Here is a 6,000-nt window from a genome sequence, read left to right as displayed (position 1 = left end):
TAGAAATTTCAGACAATGCAGCTCTTAATTCTGCCTTGACTTCAGTTTTGCTTATTCTCACATTTAACTCATCTGCCTTGGCCGATAATTCTTGCCGAGTTTGTGCCAGCTCTGTTTGCAGAGTGGCAGTATCTGCATCTTGGTGGTCTACTACAGAAGGTGGACCTGAGTGTCCTTACTTAAGTTCGCTGAGCTCTTTTTCAGCTTCTAGGTACTTATCTTTTAGCTTCCTAGCTTTGGCTTCCTGATCCATGACAAAACATTGTAAGTCCTCTTTTTCTGCTGACAGACTATCAGCTTCAGCCTTTAGCCAGTCATTTTCTTTACGCAGCTCAGCAAGCTCACTCTTAAGGTCCTGTATCCTCAAATCTCTTTTTTTTTTTTATATATATATGATCATGAGCAATGTTTACTTTATCAACAGCTAAACTGGGCAGCCCAGTTTAATGCTAAACTAGAAAGCAATTTAATCAGCTTGTCACCCTTTGGGGCTTTGGTTGCTGTTTCAGATAATAGCTCTTCTGTTTTCTGGCTGATTTCATCATAGTCTAGACCCTGAAGTTTTTCTATGTACCCTGGAACACCACTAGTAAGGTCTACTACCAGCTATTCATGTGTTGATAATTCAGCCATTTGGTTAACGGGAACTTTGCTGAGTTATACTTAACTGTCTTTTAAAAGTACATATAATCTTTGTTACAGCAGGTCACACAATGAAACAGAGGGTACAATGCTAGCTTTGAATTGTCGGTGGGTGTTGACCTCTTCCGACAGGTTTCACGAAGAAATAATAATAATGCAATATTATAGACTTACTACACTGTAAAAAGTTTAACTATTATTTACTCAATTTTTTTGGTGAAACATTTTTACACTCAAAAAAATTTAGTAAATTTTAAAGCTGTGAAATCAATGAAATATACTGTATAAATTGAGTAAATGTCAGTAAAAAAATTTGTAAATCTGAATAACTGAATTATTTTATATGAGAAATAAAATTAATTAGATATAATCAAAATTATAAAACACCACAACTGTAATTCTATGTCAAATAAACTAAAAATATTGAGTAGATATAATTGAAATATTAGCTGATTTTAACCAAACAAATGTGCTATATTTACTAAATGTAAAAGTGAATTTAACTTAATATTGGACTATAAATTATTTTTACACTATTTACCTGTTACAATGAATATAATAAAACCAAATAAAGAAAGAAACATTTTTAATTGAACATTTATTTGTCAATTAAACATTAGACAGTCTAAAATCAACCTATGAAACATTTCATCCATTTTAATATTCAAGTAGATTGCAAAATTCAAAAATGTAAAGTATGACTAAACCTTATGAAACATTTCATCCATCTTAATATTCAAGTAGATTGCATCCAAAATTACGATAGCCGTAAGAGAAATGACATCTTACTTTGTTCCTGGTGCATACCAGCCATTTGCAGTCACACTCAACATTAAACCATAAAAGCAACACTTACATCAATATTAAAGGGATAGTTCACCCAAAAAGATGTTGTCATAATGTACTCGCCCTCAAGTTGTCCCAAACCTGTACGAGTTTCTTTCTTCTGTTGAACACAAAAGATATTTTAAAGAATGTTGGTTAACAGACAGTTGAAGGTTGCCATTGACTTCCATGGTAGGAAAAAAAAAATATACTATGAAAAGTCAATGGCAACCTTCAACTGTCTGTTAACCAACATTCTTTAAAATATCTTTTGTGTTCAACAGAAGAAAGAAACTCATACAGGTTTGGGACAACTTGAGGGCAAGTACATTATGACAACATTTTCATTTTTGGGTGAACCATCCCTTCAACAGAATTAATCAGGTAACAGAAACACTTCCATCAGGAATGCCCATTCTGAGGGATGATCTTGAACAGCAACTATGCAAGAAGATAATTTTTTAACCTCTGAACCTTAACAGAGAGTCTTGAAGGATCCAGCTCAAGAAACAGTTTTTGGAACACCTCAAGTGAGCATTTGTGGGTCTTGGGATATCTCAAATCCAATGCGTACGTGAGTCCTAAAAGATAGCAGCAGGCTCTGCTGAGATTCCCAAGATTGCGGAGGACAGTGATGCCTTCAATCACAACTCCTACATCACTGACTGCCCCATCATTGTCCCGAAGGATGAAGATTTTTATGACCTCCTCTGCCAACTCCGCTTGTACAAAGACGGGTAGATCAGCTGAATCCTACAGGCAAATTGTAAAGATAACTGGTTAGAGCTAACATTCAAACCTGAATGTTACAAGAAAGTGACAAATACACAAAACAAATAGCACCTGAAGAAGCAAACATCCTGTTGGACCATATGACAGGTAAAATCTCAAACAAAGTTTACTGTGAGAGGAGTTGCAAAAATTAACAGCATTCTTCTTAACAAGAGGACAGGTTAATTTTCTACATAGGGAAATTTATTTTTAACGATAAACATAAAAGAAAAATGAAAAGAGACCAACTGCGAGCTTCAATGATGTAAATCAATGCTATATGCTTTTATTGAGGTCCGCATTATTTCAACCAATTTCTTTTTTAAATAAACATGTTTAATATGGAAGTAAAATGACAAATGGTTTTGAAAACAAAAAAAGCTTGTTTAATTGCACTACTTGAAAAAAAAAAAATGCATTGCATTAACCCTCACAATCAACCCTTAACCCTCTAAATAATTCTGTGGCTTAGTAAATATTACAGTAATATTTAACTTTATTAACTTAATAAAATCTCTGAATATTGTTTACTTGATTGTACAAAAGATAGCTTTCCTGTAGCTCAAACAGTACTAGTGCTAGCATGACGTATTTGTAGTGGTGATTTAAGAGCTCATACTTGAGTTTATGTAGTAATTATGATGTTTTACAAAGACGTGATCACTTTTTACAAGACAGAATGTTGTAATTTGAACGTTCATAAATGTGTTCTCTTTTGGCAAGCCATCGACGCCAAAGGGGAACCGGGATTTGTACAAAATCGTTCTCCAATGGGCATGTATAGTTATAGTTGCTGGACCACGGTTACACTAACGTTAATCGTTAGACTTTCAAATGGCGGTTGAAATAAACGGTGATACAAATAGTACTAACGTTAACCCACTACAAAAAAAACTAAAACAAAAAAAACACAACAACAACTGGTAACTTACTAGCTAACATACACAATAACGTAACTTACTTAGAAAACGAACTTTACACTGTTGTGTACACGTACACACGGTCAACGTTAAATCAACTTTTGAATAAAGTATTGCAAATATACATAGTTATAAAATGACTACTTACAGGATATTCGAGTAATGCTGTTCACGTCGTTGCTGAGGAAAGCAGTCCTTCAGTGACAGGTGCCTCTTGCTTGAGCCGCGAAATTTGTTGAACTTTCTAAGATGACGCAAAATACAAACACAATTGTTAGGAAATCCTTAATAATTAACTTCTGAATTAAGTATTACAAACATAAGTAGTATTAACTTAGCTGGCTAAATTACATAACGTACCAGAATATGCGAGGAGTGCGGGCCTTACCGTTGCTGAGGAAAGCCGTCCTTCAGGTGGCTTCGATTAAGCCTTGGAACTTGTTTAAGATGACGTAAAATACAAAGACAATTGTTAGGAAATGCTTAATAATTATTAACTTTTTAATAAAGTGTTACACACGTAAGTAGGATTAGCTGACTAACGTTACTTACCAGGATTTGCGAGGAGTATGGTCGACGTCGTTGCTGAGGAAAGCAGATCGTCTTTGTTTTCTGCGGAGCTGCACACGTGATCACTTTAGCCGCGAAATTTACTCAATTTATTTAAACTGTCATTTATTAAGCTGGAACTTTATTTAGGAAAATTGGTAGGAAATACTTAATAATTTTAGTTTCTAAAACAGATCAGTACAAGTAAATAATTATCAAATATTTCTATTAGAATTCACCAGAAATATTGAGGGTATATTAAAAATATAATTAGTTAGTTAAATACTTATTTATTTTCATTAAATAAACTTAAATAATATATGTAAATTTTAGAGAAATTACCTGTTGGATTTTTAATTATTTTTTTTAACCTGACCCACTCAAAATATCACTTAAATGATTTCAAAAGATTTTATTAAGTTAATATAGCTCTTTATTTTTGTGAAATTTACTAAGCCACTGGATTATTTTTTACAGTGTAGGTACATACACCCTATGCTATACTTAGCAACAATATGACATAAGTTGCTCACAAGTTACAGTGTTTGCCAAGGCTATGTTTTCCTGACAAAGGAATTTTTTGTTACTACTAGCTTTTAAGTTGTAGGTGGGTTTTGACCTCTTACGACAAGTTTCACAAAGAAAAAATAAAGCAATATTATAGGTACATAGCTTACTAGGTACGTACGCCCTATGCTATACTAAGTAGCAATTAAAAGGCCATTACTCAAGGGTTACAGTCTGCCAATGCTACAAGTCTCATTTTTTTGTGATTAGTATTCACTAAGTTACAGTTTATTTTCTGAGAACTATCAGATTGAACTTCGTTCAGAGGGAGAAGACAGATCATGTTAGTTCCCTTTCATGGGAACATCGACGCTGCGTAGTTGCTTTGGGAACGCCTCTGCGTGATTACGTCTTGAAGCACTTGTGTAATCGAACCAATAGTGTAACGGGACGTCAGAGCGGGTGACGTCACTGACCAGGAAACTATAAAGCACCCCTGAGAACAAAGAACGCTAGCTTCTGCGTCTTCAGCAAGCGCTCTGTGTATTGTGTGTCTTATTTGGTGTTGTCTGTCTATTCTACAGCTCGAAAATATCTCTTAGTCCGAGGGCAAGAGTATTTTCAGTCCACCAAGCATATATATATATATATAGAGAGAGACACATTTATAAATATGGCGACAGGCAAGCAGCAGTTTGTTCAGTGTGCTTCTCCCTGCCCTCGCTTCATCACGGGCGGGGATACACACGAGTTATGTGTAGCCTGTTTGGGAGTGGAGCTTGCCCAGGCAGCTCTCGAGGGAGCTGTCTGTGTGCATTGCGAAAAGTTAACGCTCCGTACACTCCGTTCACGCCGGGCGTTCTTCGAGAAAGATAAAGAAGGCGCCGCGGCGAGTGTTCCCCAGGGATCGGGTCCCGCTGCTGCTGAGGCACAGCGGCGGCTTCATTCCTGGGGTTCACAGATGGATCTGGTGGAGGGGTTAGAGACGGGCCCAGCCCTATCTCGGCCCTCACCCGCCAGACCCAGTGTCTCTCCTTTGGTTGCGGAAGCACGCGCTGCGGTTTCTTCCCCCAGAGGAGAGGCACCAGCGCTTCACCTGTCTAGCTCTGAGGAGTTGGATGTGGTGAGCGTTGAAGCTGGAGAGGAGGACTCGCCATCCTCATCTCCAGCATATGAGGAGCTGCTGGAGGTTGTGACTAGGGCAGTGGCAAAACTTAACATCGAATGGTCAGTAGAGAAAAGCGAAGCGCGTCACAAAAGCAAACCGGATGAGCGCTTTCTCCCTGCCCGGTCACAGCCTCAGCGTCGGGGATTACCATTCTTTCCCGACCTCCACACCGAGGTGACGAGGTCGTGGAAAAAGCCAGCACAATATCGTGTATATAACCCTCAAACATCAATATATTCCAATATATTAGGGCTTAAACAACACGGCTATGGGACGATGCCTCGGGTCGAGGAGACGCTCGCGAGCTATCTCTCTCCCGAGTCTGCGTCGTCCCTAAAATCCCAGACGCTGCCCACCAGACCGCTAAGAACAACATCAGCTCTGGTGGGCAAAGCATATGCCTCAGCAGGTCAGGCCGCAGCGTGTTTACACACAATGTCTGTTCTTCAAGCATATCAGGCTGACCTGCTGGGGGAGATCGATGAGAGCGGTGAGGCTAGTTTTGAGATGATTCAGGAACTTCGTAAAGCCACTGATCTATCTCTCCGTGCCACCAAGGAGACGGCAAAAACAATCGGTCGCTCTATGGCAGCCCTGGTGGCAACGGAGAGGCATTTA

At 38.2% G+C, this 6,000-nt stretch overlaps 1 long non-coding RNA gene across 2 annotated transcripts; it reads right to left on the bottom strand.

Annotated features, from left to right (window-relative positions):
* Nucleotides 1-1,857: 1,857 nt before the first annotated feature.
* LOC125251301 lies at nucleotides 1,858-3,752 on the bottom strand. Of its 2 annotated transcripts, none has more exons than XR_007180966.1 (3): nucleotides 3,547-3,752; nucleotides 3,307-3,402; nucleotides 1,858-2,220 (listed from the first exon to the last, which is right to left on the bottom strand). It is a non-coding gene; the product is annotated as an uncharacterized LOC125251301 (long non-coding RNA). The 2 variants fall into 2 exon arrangements; XR_007180965.1 differs by having other exon boundaries at nucleotides 3,519-3,547.
* Nucleotides 3,753-6,000: the final 2,248 nt, after the last annotated feature.

This window comes from Megalobrama amblycephala, linkage group LG17, assembly GCF_018812025.1.
Source record: "Megalobrama amblycephala isolate DHTTF-2021 linkage group LG17, ASM1881202v1, whole genome shotgun sequence".
Lineage (NCBI taxonomy): Eukaryota > Metazoa > Chordata > Actinopteri > Cypriniformes > Xenocyprididae > Megalobrama > Megalobrama amblycephala.
The sequence above is the reverse complement of the archived record's forward strand: the minus strand, read 5'-3'. Positions and strand labels throughout refer to the sequence as shown.